Source organism: Lissotriton vulgaris, chromosome 9 (genome assembly GCF_964263255.1).
Source record: "Lissotriton vulgaris chromosome 9, aLisVul1.2, whole genome shotgun sequence".
In the NCBI taxonomy this organism is placed as follows: domain Eukaryota; kingdom Metazoa; phylum Chordata; class Amphibia; order Caudata; family Salamandridae; genus Lissotriton; species Lissotriton vulgaris.
The window spans coordinates 389,997,930-390,015,944 of record NC_141697.1 but is presented as its reverse complement, the minus strand read 5'-3'; the positions used below and the strand labels follow the sequence as shown (position 1 = coordinate 390,015,944).

The following is an 18,015-nucleotide window of genomic DNA, read 5'->3' as shown; positions in this document are numbered from 1 at the left end:
ATGAATATCTATAAAAACTATTATTGTAACAAAATTAATTTATCAATTTTACAATACAAATTTGTGTCTCATTATCAAAAATTAACTTAACATTTAATTTAACATATTCAGTTTTACATATCTGCTTATTCCTAAAAATCCATTATCGCCTGCTAAACAAATATATAAATATATTTTTATGCATTATTACAACTAAAAACACAAATTTCAACTATTTCATTACTAATACTCTCACTAAAAACACAAATTAAAAAAAAACATATTGAATCCAACAAAGTTCATACAAAATACTTACAAATGATATTACATACAAAGATATTTTCTAAGTCGCTATTTTTTGCAACAAAATTAAAAACAACACTTAAAATTATAGTTTTACCTTTGATATTCCTCTCGACTATATTTTTGACATCCCGATATACTTGACACAATATTTTTTTTCCAATATATTGTCCAAGAACTGTAGTTACTTAACCAATAGAATGCACTTCCTTGAGTAAAGTTCTACTTTCATGCCAAGTATGGTGTAGTTTTGCTCTGCTTTTTCCTCTATATAGGAAAGCAAGGGATCCTGTAGGAGTTCAAATTGAAAAAGTAACTTTTCTGCCTGCCCTTTCTTTTTTATTTTCTTTTGTTTGGTCCATCCCTCCCCGGATCAACCCAAATTGCCACATCAGAAAATGTGCTGCATAATTTAGATCTTTTGATGAATAATTCAGATGACCTTACCATAAAATGTAGTCTCCATGCGCCATAATCTAAATCGACCTGACAATGGCAGAGCTCTGCAGGGTGGTTTGGGGGTTTCATTAAAGTGATGAAATCCAAATATCACCGGGAAACTTTGAAATAGTTTCCATAGTTCAGGGTTCCCTCCGAAATATGAGCTTTATGCCACAGCATTTAGTGCAATAAAAAAATGCAAACCTGCAATATATATATATATATATATATATATATAAATCTAGAATGAGCCTATTCACTCCTGATAAAGATACCCCATCGGTCCCTAATACTGCTGTTATCTCCACAAGTATTAATACTCCAAGACTAATCACCACCTACAACTGGGAGGAACGGCAGATTAGAGCTATATTGAACAAGCACTGGCCAGTAGTGCTAACAGATAACATTCTTCGAGATAGAATTGCAGTTAAACCTGTTATTACATTTAGAAGAAGTAGCACCATGGGCACAGTATTGGACCGAGTATCACCTGAGGTCAAAAAAGTAACTACTTGGTTGGCACCTAAGAAGGGTTTCATAAAATGCACGTCATGTCGTGCTTGCAAATTTGGTTGCAACATGTCAACATACTCCACAACTTTCAGTTCCACTCCTACTCCAATATCGGGAAACTACAATTGCAAAACCGAATATGCTGTATATGTCCTGACGTGCACCTGTGGGCTTAGCTACGTGGGTAGCACGAAGCTGCAGGTGCACGTCAGGATCTTGCAGCATATAAGGGCCATTCTCCACAGTGACGCAACATATCCTGTTGCGAGACATTTTAAGAAGGTACATGCAAATAACATCAATTGCTTATCTTATTTTGTAATAGATGCTGTGGCTAAGAAAAGAAGAGGGGGCAATAGGGAGCGCCAACTCCATCAGCTTGAGACCAAATACATTATCGAGCTTGATTGCAAATGGCCCAACGGTTTGAATACCACTGAGGATATGCGCAGTTTCCTGTAATAACATACTTTAGCTGCAATATTGTGGTTCCCAATGACCAGTGGAGTTGTATGTAAATAGTTCAATGAAGTACGTCCTCCTTGTAGATATATTAACTCTCTGTTTTCACAAATCATTTTTATCATATTTCGTCTTTCTCTCTTTTTGGTTTCTCAAAATGTATTTATTATATACATAATCAAATGTTTTCAGGATAAAGGTGGCTGTTGGCAATTATGTATAAATTTTAGAAATTAGAATCATCTATGTTTTGTGAACAGATGGTTTGACCTCAAATTAGCATTTGATTTGTTGAGAAATCAATACTATCTACACCAGCACTTTATATTTATATATGCACTTTTGCACAGACCTTCTCCCACTTGTGTTTACACTGGACAACAAGAATTACAAAGACAATTGGTCTAAAATTGAGACAAAAATAGGTACATGTTGTTATGTACGCAGGACTCATAGGTCATAATGGTTGAAATAACAATAAGCGGATTTATCCGGTAATAGTACAGTATTGGTGCAGCTACAACGTAGGCAGTCTTGCATTCACTTTAAAAATGATTTGTATTTATTATTTTATGAATACTATGACACTTAGCACTTTACATGTTTTTAGATGTTTTTTAAACATGTGTATATAAATCAAATGTGTCGTATTATACCAATCTGCCTCAGTAGTCTAGAACTACAAAACGATCATTGTAGCAACTGTAGTCTGTTGTTAATGCCCATGATCATGTGACCTGTGATGTCAGAAACTGGGAGTGGTATTACTCACTTTAAATAGTAGATGGTGTTTTTTCACTTTTGACACGTGAACAAGGGCTTACGGGCTTGAAACGCGTTGTGTTTGGGTCACTTGTAAAATAAACATATTTGCCCACTTGAAAACCTCGGAGGTCTGTGTCTCTTTCCTCGCCTCTCTCCTGTGGCGGAAATCAGGAAGTGGTTCGTGTTTCCAGGATATATATATATATATATATATATATATATATATATATATATATATATATATATATATATATATATATATATGAGGTACGTGTAGTTCCCAGTACAACGCAGCGCAGCGCAGTTAGCCACACCGCTAATCAGGAACAGGCAAGACCCAAACGTGGTGCAAATGAATTTATTTAGTTTTCAGCCCAGCACCAATCCGCCATGACGCGTTTCGGCTAGAGATAGCCTTGATCACATGACAAACGTCACAGGGGATGACCACCCCTTTTAAAGTGCAATACAAGTCATCACATGTGATAGAAAGCGAAGAAATACTCTACTTTCTAAAGAAATACATTATAGATGTACAATAACTGCATGAATGCATGAGTCACACACAGGCGCAAAAATCAACAATCATTAGAATTGCATAAATACGAGTTCATGGCATGGCTAATAAATAAATAAATAAATAAACTTATTGATAGTACAAAAAGTTTAAAAACATTTAAAAGCCTATAAATAGTTTTAACTGTTCATATTACAATTTAAAACTGTCGCCACGCTAATTATGTACTTGTTGGGACAATTCATTATCACCATTGTTTGATAACAAGTACTGTTGTATCCTTAGTACAACCCACAATTCATTTTATACCAAGGTATCAAAATGATCGGATAGTGCATGTAGAAATACTGCCCATGTGGGCTGCTACAAGATAAAAATCTTAACCGCCTGATAATAAGTTGTGCAACACAGTTATTAAAACACATCACAAGACCTGATGACAAAAAAGTGCTACTATAAAGTGAATTGTGCAAAAAGTAATGTTAATTCATTAATTTTGTGAGTGATAGGTTAAAATCATTGGTCAAACAGTGTGAAGGTCCAGGGTTCATGTTAAATAATAGCCATACCAACATTTCCATGTTAAATTCAAGTTACAGGACATGTGAAATTGGTTCAGGTTAGACTGGAGTGCAACAGCAGAATGGGTATGTACATGTTATAGATGTGTATAGCAGTCCTCTCCCATATTGAGACCCTGAGGTGTCTTGGTGTCAAGGGAGATAATATAGCGGGTCTCCAGCTTCCTGAGTTGGACCTCCCTGTCACCACCTCTCCTTTGAGGGGGGATACAATCTATAACATAATAGCGCAACGTTGATGCATCTTTACCGTGTGCTATTTCAAAATGCCTGGCCACCGGGTATGTAGGATCAGCATGTGCAATTGCACGAAGATGTTGTAGTATGCGCTTGTGGACCTGAGGTCGAGTGCTGCCTACATACCGGAGCCCGCATGGACATTCTAAAACATAGACTGCGAATTCGGTTTTGCAGCTAAGTTTTTGTTGGATCTTAATAGGTGTGGGAGATAAAGGTGTAACTACCTCGGTTTTACTCACACCATGCTTGCATGCTTTGCAGCTAGAACATCGTATGAACCCCTTGCTGTCGTCTAACCAGGAGCTAGTTACTACTTCCGGGCTGCTAGATACCAGACTATCTTTCATTGACTTAGCTTTTCTGTATGTGATACTGGGATGTTGAGGCAGAATAGTGCCCAACACAGGATCCGTTGAAATCAGAGACCAATTGCTTCTGATTATTTTTTCAATTACTCTGTGCTGGTTACTATAACCAATGATCAATCTAGTATCATTGTCACATACTCTAGCAGGGACAGTTGGCTGATTTTCACCTCCTAAACCAAGGAGTTCCATCCTGTTAACCCTGTTAGCCCTAGTCATGGCAGCATCCAAGATAGCTGGTTTGTAGCCACGCTGTAAGAATCGCTCCCTACACTGCAATTGCGCTACACGGCACTGGTTTTCACTGCTGCAAATACGTCTGACCCGCAGCATCTCCCCATAGGGGATGCTGCGAATTAAGTGGGCGGGATGGTGGCTGTCCGCGTGCAGCAGTGTATTACCAGCCGTGGGCTTCCGGTACAACTTAGTTTGGAGGGTGCCTTCCTGAACAAAGATCTCAACGTCAAGAAACACAACCGATTGGGAACTGATAGTACTGGTTAGTTGGATATTAAGATTATTGATATTGAGTTTATCAATAAATTCTCTCACCTCTATTTCAGTCCCCTCCCAAACAAAAAACAAATCATCAATGTAACGAGACCAGAGTTTCACCTTTGTATTCATAATGTCAGAATGTTCTACCATCAGGACCTGCTCCTCCCAGAACCCCATGTGCAGACATGCGTAACTCGGAGAGAAGCAGGCCCCCATAGCTACTCCTCTGGTCTGTAAAAATAACTGTTTAGCAAACAAAAACATATTGTTATTTAAACACATCGAAATCATCTCCACCACCATTTTAGAATGTTCATTAAAACAATCATCCCTCTTCCCTAGGAAGTGTTTAATGGCTCTTAGTCCATCTTGATGGAATATGCTGGTGTAAAGAGAAGTGACGTCCATAGACACCAGCATATAAGTGGATTTCCATCTGAAATCGATGAGTTTTTTCAGCAAATCAGTTGTGTCCAAGACAAACGAGGGCAGACTTCTTACATGCTCTTGGAGAAAGAAGTCAATGTATCTACTCACATTTTCTAAAAGACTGTTGCATGCAGAGATAATGGGTCTGCCAGGCGGTTGTTCTTGATTTTTGTGGACCTTTGGAATAAAATAAATTACCGGAGTTACAGGATGTTCATTTTTTAAAAACTTGTACTCCTCCATGGTCAACAGTCCTTTACTTCGCCAGGCAGACAATTTCAAATAAATGTCATTCTTTGCTGCATTTGCATCTTGCAAGGTTATTCGCTTGTAACAGTCTTTATCATTCAATTGATTGTGAGCTTCCTCAAGATACATTTTCCTTGGCCACAAGACGACGTTGCCCCCCTTATCTGATTGCCTTATGACTAGTTGTTTGTTTGCCTTTAATTTCTTAACCAGCTTATGATATTCGTCATCTTTATAGTTGTACCGTTTGGTAGAGTGTGATGTTTTAATTTGCAGTTCCTTTAGTTGGGAGTTCACTCGCTCATGAAAAATGTCAATGTTGTCCTTGATCATTAGGGGACAGTACTTTGATTTAGGTCTGAAGGGGGTCTGGCATATCTTAGGAAGTGGTTCACCACCTAATGCAGTTTGAGTCTCCGTAGGGATTGTTCTTTCCTCTTCTTGAATTTCAAATAGTTCCTGTGTTAGTGCTGCTCCTCGAACAACGTGATCATCGGACCCCTGATCACCTGTGAGGTCTGAAATCGACCCTTGTATACCTGCGTTGTTACCATGGGCATCCAAGGAGCGTGTAGCAAAATGTTTTCGCAACTTCAGTTTGCGTGTATATTTAAACATGTCGATTCTCGGGCTTGAAACGCGTTGTGTTTGGGTCACTTGTAAAATAAACATATTTGCCCACTTGAAAACCTCGGAGGTCTGTGTCTCTTTCCTCGCCTCTCTCCTGTGGCGGAAATCAGGAAGTGGTTCGTGTTTCCAGGATATATATATATATATATATATATATATATATATATATATATATATATATATATATATATATACACACTCTGAAAAAACCATAGGTTTCACACGTTATAGTTAGCTGGACATTTCACTCATACAAAACCATTGAAATTCCCCCGTTATAGTTTGTTCAGCTAACTATAACTCGCGCGCCCGCTATCCACTGCTGATGACGTCACATACTACATCACTCATGACATGGTCAGTGACATCACTCATGACATCACTCATGACGTCTCAAATGACATCACTGATGACATCACTGATGACATTATCCAGTGAATGTGTATCTGTCTCAAAAATAAATATTTTTTATATATGTATATCTAAAGGTCGATGGAAGAATAAATGGATGGGTTTTAAAAAAAATTGATTGTATAACTGACTTATTAAGTGTATCTTAGTGAATACATGTATTAGCGAGTAATGTTTAAATATTTAAATATATGTATCAGTGTCTCACTTTGTGTATAAGTGGCTGCATGGGTTGGTGAGTAGCTACATGAGTGTGTATATGGGCTATTAGTTGATTTTTGAGTATCAGTATGAGTGTCTGTATGGTTCGGAAGGGGATATTACTTATGCAGAGATGCATGAATGACTGACTCACTGTTTGTATGTTGAAGACAGCATGTATGCAGGATTGTATGGGTGGATAAGTGTGTGTATGGGTGTGTTAGTGAGTGAATTACTGTCTCACTAGTGTCTTTATGAGTAACTACATATGTTTTAAACTAGTATATGTGAGTATTGATGTATATAAGTGAGTATATGTGAGAGTGAGAGATTGGAAGAGTTCCTGTATGAATAAGTATCAGTTTCTATAAGTAATTGTTTAAAAGAGTAAGTATGTGTACTTTTCTGAAGAAGTAATTGTAGTGGTGTGTGTAAAGCTGTACATGCAAGTAAATGGATGTTTGATAGTTTATTTTCATGTGTGAGTATGTGTGCGAGTAACTATATGGATAAGTATTACTGTGTAACAGGATGTATAGGTGTATGAGTACATATGATGAGTGAGTACATGTATGAGTGACTATATAGAACTGTTGGTGAATGAATGGATGTGTATATAGATTTTGTAATTACTGAATAGGTTCTTCTAACTGGTATTGGTATCTCCATTGTTTTGAAAATTTTAGTTTCTATTTTTCAATGTGTTTATCATAGGTTATATTAGGGTGAGAGGAGGTCTGCCACTCTTTCACAAGGATGATGACATCAGTGATGTCATTTGGGATGCCATCAGTGATTTCATGAGTGATGTCAATGACCATGTCATGAGTGATGTAATATGTGACGTCATCAAGTGGATTGCGGGCACGCGAGTTATAGTTAGCTGAACTAACTATAACGGGGGAATTTCAATGGTTTTGTATGAGTGAAATGTCCAACTAACTATAACATGTGTCAAACCTATGTTTTTTTCAGTGAATTTCTAAGATTTTTTAAATGATAATTCCTAACTATAACGTGGCTGAAACCTATGGTTTTTTCAGTGAATTTCAAAGGTTTTTTAAATGATAATTTCTAACTTTAACGTAACTGAAACCTATGATTTTTTCAGTGAATGTCAAAGGTTTGTTAAATGTCAATATCTAACTACAATATCCCTATAACTTATAGTGTTTCTTAAGTAAAATTAAAAAACACGTGTATACTTTTTATTGTAAAAAAAAACTTAACAGTAGTGTTTTTTTACTTATACTTATACCTCCAGGTTTTATGGTATTTATTTTATGGACATTTCCATCTATATTTATCCATATTTTTTTTAAATAATTGTATATCTGTTTACATATATATATTTCAGATTGTGTAAAAAAAATAATCTGAAATTAGTATATTTCCACATTTATTTTACTGATAAATATGCACTCATGGCTGAAAGACTAAACGTTTTCACTCATGTAAACACTCTTACATGATAAACTATGCACAATCTTCATATTAAAATGTGCAACTTTCATTACACGAGGATATATATTGCTTTTTAAGGATCTTTTCTAAAAGTCTTTTATTGTTTTGACCCTTTTACTTTTAGAACAGACCTATTGCCCTACTACTCATCATTGAGAGCATTTACAAACGCTTAAAAAATAACCCAATTTCCATATTCATGCACAGTTTAAAATAAATACAAAGAGGAAAATAAATACTTTTCTGTTTGTATTTATCTGTAAACATCAGTAAAAACATAAATCAAGCAGCCCTACTTAAAATGTAAGAATATTTTCAATGTAATTAGCAGTAATTAACATATAAGTGTGGTAAACGTATGACACAGCACCTATAAAACCTGACTTTCAACAACACCGTTCACAGTTTGATTCAATAGTCCATCAGCATCTTAGCCCACCACTATCCCACTGTAAGTAATACCTTGCTTAATCTTCCCAATGCCCAAAGCGCCAGCACACCTTTCCGAGGGTAGGTTTACGATTTACAAATGCTAGCATTTTTTAAATTAAGAAGCATAATAATAACAAATATTAATCCTTTTTTTCTTCTAAAGTTAACAATATTTTTTTATGTCTTCTACTTAGATGTTTTTAATCATGAAAATGCAAAGAACACAGTTTACAGAGTAACACTTTTTAAACTCTTCAACGTATGTAGATAATAATACCTTATACGTGTTACTATCGAAATCAAAACCTTTACAGCTTCACAGTTTGTAACTTTTCCCAACACGAGCAGAAGTAAAACAGTTAAAACGTGAGCATGTGTAAACTGCAAAACGTGCCATCTAAATAGCCGGAGCCACATCTTCCTTCCGTAGACTACTAAACAACCAAAAACTATATAAACTACACCTACTGCGCAATTAGTTTCGTTTTCGCAAGTTATTTCTGAGTCGCCAATCTGTGTTGCAGGTTCCGTTTTCTAGCACCGGATTCTCTTTTTGCGTCAACAAACATATTCCGGAGTTGTAATTTGTTTCAATATGGCATAAGCATAGTACTTAGTTATAATTTGTGGCTATTTGTCAATATTTAAACATTTACATCAAGAAAAAAATGGTATTGCATGTTTTTCGCTTTTTCTCTGTAAAGTCAGCAGCTTGTTTTTAGAAACAGATAGATTACAACAAACGTTGCTCCTTTTCTGGCTCCTTTCAGCTTATATATTGTGACTTTTTATATTATAATATTGATACTGTACTTCGCTTGAGAGGTGTTGGTGACCCGTCAACGCAAACCCTAAACATTTACAATCAATGTCACCATCTTCCAGTTGTTATTGTGTTTTCCCCTAGAGATCATATATTGTTAATATGTATATTATAACATTAACAGTTATGGTGATCTCAGTGGAGTTCATGATCCGTCATCACAAAGAGTAACGATATGTAAGCAACATTACCGGCTTCCAGTTTTCAGTTTGTTTACCCCTTGTGATCATGTGTTGTGAGAATATATACATATTATAATTCTCACCATCATGATCTCAGAGGATTTTATGACCCGTTGCCACGAAGATCAAACTTTTTCCCTCCCGGATAAAAGAGGTTCAGTAAATAATTACAGCTCGAAAGTATTTCATTATGGATGTTCTGTTAAGTAGATAACTTTATTTTCCTTTTCTTCTTACTGTAATAATGGTATCAATCGTTATATTATAATAGATTCTCCTATTGCTACAAAAGAGGAATGGGAGATTTTTCAGTGCCATCTGTAATATAACTTATAAAGTACTTGATCAGATATTTCTTTCAAGAAACATATTTTAGGAAACTGCTTTTCAAAAAAATATAGCTATCAAGCATACTTTGTTACTTTAAATATTTAATAAACCCTACATTTCTGAATGTTATTTTCTTTTTTTTATATATATATATTTTTATTGAGTATTTTCCCCCTTTTTTTTTTTGCATGTACCGGTCACAACAAAAAAAAAAAAAATAATAATAATCAAAAACTACTAATTCGCACAATGTGGTTACATTCATCAGATTCTGAAATACTCTTATATTATATAGAAGAAACCAAGAAAGAACAGTAAACACATAACTCCTAATCCCCAATCTAGACAGTACATTCCTCTTGCTATTGCTTAATAGGTTCCCAAATTCGCTCGCCTAACTTTTTTCCCTTTTTTACCTTTCTTGCATAGATTGCAATCTCTAGGTTATAAATCGACAATAGTTTGGCTAGCCATTGGTGATATGTCGGAGGTATAGGATCAAGCCAAGCTGAAGCTATACATAACCTCCAGACTGCCAGAGCGACAAAGATAAAGTATCCCCCTTTCATCTGTCTATCGTTATTATTAACCCCAAGTAGTATTATCGAGGAAGTCAAAATAATATCAATTCCTAATACTCTATGCAAAAACGCCTCTATGTCTTTTTGTGTTGGTTCCAAGTGAGTACATGTTGCAAAGATATGTGCTAAATCGGCCTCTGCACTTCCACATCTAGGGTAGTTAATTCCCAATGTCCCTCCCCTTTGTGCGATTCTCACAGGCGTGTAATATAGATGATACAAAGTTTTGTAATGTTGTGCCTGGAGAGATGCTGAGCACAAAATACTCCGCCCCATATCCAATGACAGGTAGAAGCACTAATCCCCTATATCTAACTTAGTTGCCCATTTAACCGCACTCCTTTCCATATCATCCTGCTTTGATTTTATCAACTCAGAATCAAACCTCTTGATCGTACAGTGTAAGCCAGCTTGAATAATGTCCATGATTGGGATTTTTCCAAACCCTGCCGGGCCGTACCTCTTTGTGACAATGTAGCTTCTCACATTCCTATTTGAAAGTGGAATACTCTGCGACTCTAAGCCATACCTTGTCTGTAACTCCAAAAATTGCATAATTCCTTGTGGGCCCAGAACATCACTAATCATCCTTATCCCCTGCCTCCCCCATTCTCCAAATACAGAACCCGAAAAAACACCTGGGGGGAAAGTAGGGTTAGCCCTCATCCTAGTATAGGCATTATATTTCCCAAGACCAAATCTCTTCGCAAATGCTTTCCAGATACTATGTGCTGCAATGATTGTCTTAAACCGTGTCCTTTTAAAATAACTTGTGTCAGTATACTTCAAAAATAAATTCTCCGCTTCGGCCCCCATAACCAAACCATATATTGCAATAGTGCCAAATTCATCCTGTCCCTCTGCCTCCGCTCCCCCTAAAAGGCCCGCCATATACTGTAATGCAGCTGCCCAATAATAGAGCTTTAAGTCTGGCAACGACCACCCACCCCTAGCCCGGGGCAGTGCCATAAATCTAAGAGCTCTCCTTGTCTTTCCCTTGGCCCAGATAAATCTATTAATCATATGCTCGCAACCCTGGAACCATTTGGCTTTGAAGAGCAGTGGGATTGCTCTAAAGATATATAAAAACTTGGGTAAAATCATCATCTTTACAATGTTAGTACGGCCCACAATTGAAAGATGCAAGTTGTCAAGCCTATCTAATTCCTTCCTCACTTTAGCCATTATTGGGGTTATATTTTTCTCCACTAAGATACCTAAATCAGAGGTAATAGTTACGCCCAAATACACTCCTGCCTGGACTACTCAATGATCAGAACAATCCACCTGCTGTTTTTTTATTATCTGCGTCTTAGAGGTGTTCAGTGCATACCCTGAGACCTGGCCAAATCTCCGGGCCTCGATCTCGACCTGTACAATAGCCTCTGTGGGATTAGATGTTATCACTGCCACGTCGTCGGCATAAGCAAGTATCTTACATTGACCCATAAGTGTGTACAAGGAGTAATCCTTTCACACATCTCTATTCTTCGAATCAATGCAAATAAAAGCGGGGAGCACGGGCACCCCTGCCTTGTACATCTCTTTGTTTGAAGTGGTCGGGTTGATCCTTCATTAATTCGTATAGAAGCTACCCGGGCTGTATATAACGCTTGCACTGCTTTAACATATCCCTCTTTAAATCCCGCTCTTCTTAAAATATGCCACAGGTAGTCCCAGGAGACCCGATCAAAGGCCTTTTCTGCATCTAATAACATTACTGCCATCGGGTCTCCTGCAACTTCTGTGTCATCAAATAACGTTATAACCTTGCGTGCATGGTGGGTAGTGCCCCTCCCTTGTATAAAACCATGTTGGTTACTGCTCACAAGAGTACCTATTATTCGGGCAAACCTTGTTGCCAATGCCTTAGAATAAATCTTTGTGTCAGCATTCATGAGTGTAATCGGCCTGTATGATCCAGGCTCAGTAGATGGTTTCCCCTTCTTTAGGATTATAACAATATACGCGCCCCCCCCAGGACCCTGGTATAGAATCCCCTGCCTGTGCCTTCTGCACCGTTGTGGCCAAATCCTTGCCAAGTATATCCCAAAACGCTTTATAAAATTCAATTGGGATTTGGTCTGGGCCTGACGCTTTTTCAGAAGGGAGATTTTATATGGGGACTTTAATCTCTTCTAATTCTAGGGGTTTTTCCAGCCCTTCAGATTCTACCTCCGTCAACCATGCCACCGGAATGCCCTCCAGATATGCCTTATTTTCTCGGAGTCTCTTCATCTGAATGTTATTTTCTAATTTCTATTCTTATTTGCGGTTCCTATTCACCTTCTCCCTAAAGAATACATAGGACCTGTACTGTATATTATAAGAGTACCATCCTATATATTCTTTAGTGAGTATGTGATTTGTTAGCGGAACAATCTGCAACCTCTAAGCACTACGACAGCACGTTCCTGAATTGTACAGAATACAAATTTGAAAAATAATAATGCATACATTTCTATGTAATATGAAGTCATTTGTATTGAACTGTTTTTTACTTGTTCTCTTGATCTCAGATAATGTAGTGCAGGAGTGTTTGTTGTATCACTTCTATTCTACTTTATCTAAAAGTAACTGATTACATCATCAAGAATGTGGGGCAACACTTTTACAAACTGTAGCAGAAAAAAGAAGGATATAGCTCGCTTAAATGATATTTTATGAAATTCCATGTTTAATTGTCACCCCTTTCATATATACAGCGACAGTTTTTGAAGAAAGTTTATTTGTATTTGCTTAATAAAACTGTTTCAAACCTAGACTGAATTTTTTGCTGCACAACCACACCTCCCCATCAGGAAAGTAAACACCACATTATAAGTAAATAGTACTCCTAAGAAGTATGTCACCCACAAACTTGATAAACAAAAACAGCGCAAGACACTGTCATTTTTCCGCCGTGATTTATACACCACATGGCAATTATATAAATGGCCCTTGAAACATATAAAAACTATTTTTTACCTCATAATCCCTCTCCACCACATGGCACTGTACAGAGTTAATAGTGTTCCTAACCTGCCCTCTACTACTTTATTTTCCCATACTCCTTTGGAAATGCGTCACAATATCACTGACAACAGTGAACCATCCCCACCCAATAAGGAACAAACTTGTGCTCGGAACACTTTAGCCAATAAAATGTCCATGTTGTTCCGCACAGAAGGAAGGAATGACTGCCAAAACTTTTACTTTTAATACTTCACAGCCAATGAACATTAAGCTTCGTAAAGTCCCGCTTGGAGCACCTTACCCTAATACTCCCCGAACAGGAAGGAATCGCTAACAACACTTTTCCACTGACTTCTACGACTAACGATTCCTATGAAAAAAAATGTAATCTCCAGCACAGTAACTATTTCAATTAGCAACATATTGTGGTGAACTTCTAACCTCTGTGCATACGCAAGTGTTCCATGAACTGTTACTATGGTAACAGGCAGAAAGCTGTTTGAGAGTAGCGTTGAAAGGTACTGGCTGTACAAAAAACTTTTTATTTACCCTGGATCCTCTACAAGACAGAAAGGAAAGCAAACTAAAACAAAACACTATGTACCACATTTACAACCCCTTTACGCCACTTGCGCGTCCATGCCCCCCCCTATAAAATTAAAAGTGTGTGGACCTCAAACCCTGGGAACAACCACCCCCGGAGATTTCTGTATTGTGTGACAGGAGTTTGGTGGCCCTCCGCCTGGTGCCCTTGAGAGCCCTGGAGACCACCACACCCAGAGCCGGATCCTGCAGTGTCCCGAGGTGCCTACCCCCGGGATACTGCTGTTTGCTATGAGAGGGCGGAAGTCTTACATCTCCCGCCCTCCCATAGCAAACTTAGTTTGAACTTTGAAAGACACAGCAGTGAAATCTGTTCTCACTTTCAAAATCCAAACAAGATTGCATTTCCACATGCAACTTAGCATCTCCCCATGTGTAAATGCAATGCCGGCTCCAGAAGGACTGGGGAGTCGGAGGGACCATGGGGGCATTGTACGCTCCGTCTTTTTTATAGATAGGGTCACGTGTGTAGTGACGGATGCGCTGGATGGGTGTGATGTGGGTGTATACCAGCCATGAGGGACTGTGTGTGCCGATCTGACAACTAGGCCTGGAACTAAGAAATCACTAAAATGGAAATCTGGGCCATATACTGTTGTTGTGTTTTCCTGGTAGCATAAGTACAGTGGGCTGTACCAACGTATTCAGTCTCGATTAATTTACATCCCCCCCTGGGGCGTTTAAATGTTGGGAATGGGGCCGTGCGGCTCCGGGACACTGCAGAAGCTGGTCTTGGGGCGTGGCAGTCTCCAGGGCCTTCGAGGGCTCTGGACATAGGGTCACGCAGTCTGATACACACAATACACTAAAAAGAAGAGAAAGTGATGAGAGATGATGTCTGACGTGTTTAGGCCTCAGAGCCTGGATAAGCATTAAATTGGGTCTTGCAGTGAAGTGCGTACTTATTCTAGAAGAAGCCTTTCGGGGTCTTGCGAAAGCAAGTCATCTTTAATAATTGCCTCTCGCTGCGTGTACATGCACACATATCTGATTTGCTCGTATGTTAAAAACAGAAACTTTCAACATCTATAGTAATTTCTAACATTAGAATGGTCCTTTTTAAATCACTTACCCATACTCACTCCCCAACTCTCCTCTCACTACCCATTCACTACACATAGTATTGTTAAAACAGTGCTCCCGTGTAGTCGTAGGTCGTAGCACGCTCCATCCCGCAGTGGGCGGGAAGACCCCTATGATGAAGCATGACACCAAGGGTCCACATCAGGATGGGTAACACTTTTCCTGGAACACAGTCCGATCTATGTGGTGGATCCTTTTGATTTAATTATTTATTTTGAAAGCAACCATGCAGTGAGGTGTGGGTGCATGAATGGTTGGGTGCAGGATGTAGATTAGATGGATGGGTGGTTAGATGCAGGCACTTTTCAGGCCTGGTCCTCCATCTGAAGGGCCTAGCAAGGGTTGGACGGACAGGTGTTTGGGAGCACTTCCAGTTACAACCCGGATCAAGTATCTAACTCCTGCTATACACTGATGTAGGTGTTGAGAATTATGGTTGGACACTTAGGTGGTTAGGTGCCAATCTCATGCCAGGCCCTGCATCCAATATGGACATAGGCGGTTTACAATATGATTTAGACACATGGACACTTGGAGACCAAGGCTTTGACACCTGCCAGGCCTTGCATTGTGAATGGCATCGACCATACACAATGAGATTTTTACAAAAGCGGTTAATCATAGAACGTGGCAGGCTGTGAGCTTTCACGGGTAGGAGGGATAAGGCAAAGCATGCTCTGCATCCTACCTCCACTGCTCACAGCATTAGGCCATGAATGTGTGGCAGGTGGAGGGCCTTGCCAAATGTCTTATTGAAAACTCACACCCAAAATTGACTACCGTTTATATTCTGTTCATAGCAGTGGTGCTGATTAAAGGCTGTAGTGTATATCTAAGAATATTACCTTCTCTTGTAAATGTATTATTTCGTGATTGTGGGTCCTGTTGTGAAGCCAAAGTAAATAAATAATAAAAAGCACAAGATTTTAGTGCAAACTCTTTCACAGAATGTGAAAGCAGACATAGTTTTTTGAACCAAAGTAAGTAGATAATAAAGAAATTAGGAGGATTGCAGCTTTATAATGTGTAGTAACCAACTCTTCATCAGAACTTCTTTTTTTGTGTTTTTAGGAGTGAAGTCATCAATGATGTCATCAATGTATCATCAGTTATTAATGCAATGATTACATTTCTGTTGAACGGTCAGGTGTAAAGAGCTGAGCAGAGCTTGTTGGAAACATAAGTAATTATTTGAGTAGCTAACAGTAACTGACCAATTTTAGATAATTTTCACTTGTTTCTGTTCAGGGGATATATGTCTCATAATATGAGATATTTGACTTAAAGTGGCCCAGAAGTAATAAATAGATCATACGCAGCCACCGCCCGTGCAGGTAAGAGAGGTGGAGCCGGATGAGGGGAGGTTTGATTTAGACAGACGACGATGAGAGAAGATTGATTAAGCGGCTGCGTACAATGTATTTATGACTTCTGGGCCACTTGAAGTCAGCCAGAGCTGTTCCTACATGTGTTCTGGTACCAGTCAGACCCTCCAGGATTTCGCGATTTGCAAAATAATGGCGAAATCGGCACTTTTGTAAAAAGGCTGTGCTTTTTACAAAAGTGCCCACGAAATTGGCGGCTGTGCGGCATTTGCAGTGAATGGTCATGCTTGAGCTCTAAGTATTTAAGCGACGTCTTGAAAGATAGCACCTTACCAATTTGGGGGACAATATAAAAAAAATTAAAAATACCACCTACCTGTACTGCTAACCACGTCTCTCCTCTGCTTCTCGAGTCCCAGAACCGGGAAGTCCTCCGGCTCTGCAATGCAGAGTAGTGATTGGGCTGAGTGCTGTTGATCGGTGCTCAGATGGAGCCTGGAGACCTGGGAAGGTTCCCCACCAGGCTGTGTAATGCAGCCTGCTGAGGAACATGCAAAGTGTGCATGACTGTTTGCACACTGCGCATTAGCAGCCGGGAGAGAATTGAGTTACAGCAAACCATGGTGTTGGTTTGTAAGCAGGGTCAGTGGCCCGAGAGTGGAAGGGTTAATGCCACTGGTCAGGGTAGGGGTGCCCTCACCCTGTTCTGGGGCGAGAGTAGACAGTAAGCGGGGCACAGCGTTGGACACCAACGCATCCCCTCTCTTTTTGTTTTGGGACCCAGCAGGCGTGCATTAAGGCTCGTAAGAGTGTTTTAGACTCTCTCGGGCACGTCAATTTAAAAGCAGAGAGTTATGATTGGCCTTGGGATCTTTATTTCCCTTGGGCCATATTGCTCCTGCTGAAGTCGGAGTCCTGCAGGTTCTCTAATTGGCTGCCAGCAATATGAGAAAAATGTTGCTGCCAGCCATTACAAGACTTGGGAACTAAGCATAGCAAACAAATACTCTCAGACACTTTAAACATTCCTATTTGAAAGTGGAATACTCTGCGAAAATAGTTTCCATTGATTTAAGACTGAAAAGGAATGATTACGAGTAAAATGAAGTGCCGCAATAATGCAGCTAAATTTCAGTTTGTGTGCCGCTAAATTGACATTTTTGTGCCGCTAAATTTGCAAATCTATGCCTCAATATCCTGGGGAGTCTGACCAGTTAATGAGTAAGTGTAGAAATTAATGCTAAATGTTTTCTAAATCTCTGCAGAGTCAGTCCCATATCCAGCATTATTTTTAGAGAATGTCTGCACATGAAACCCAAGCATGAAAGGTTTCAAAAGGCGTTAGAAAAAGGCTCGAAAGACTTGGGTCACTTAGAGGATGAGGAGTGGATTGATGAATTGATGTACCTGTTGTCTCAGGCTATAACCACATGCCTGTGTCTCCTTTAAGTACTTCCACAGACATTACTATGAACCTACACAACGTTGGCGTATGGGGAGAACTCACCATCTCAACTACACTAGACGCAGCTTCTCAGGGAGTGACTTGTTTTACATAATTTGGGCATGTTCTGCCATGACCAAATACTGGGGAGGACCACATCACATGTATTCCTTTCTGGCCTTTGGTTTCTTGATGGCCAAAAGAGA

At 38.9% G+C, this 18,015-nt stretch overlaps 1 protein-coding gene across 1 annotated transcript in view; it reads right to left on the bottom strand.

The window, feature by feature from the left end:
• The window catches only part of LOC147690169 (cholesterol 24-hydroxylase-like), a 445,247-nt gene that overhangs the window by 266,517 nt on the left and 160,715 nt on the right, over nucleotides 1-18,015 (bottom strand). The gene's annotated exons all lie outside the window — the stretch shown is intronic.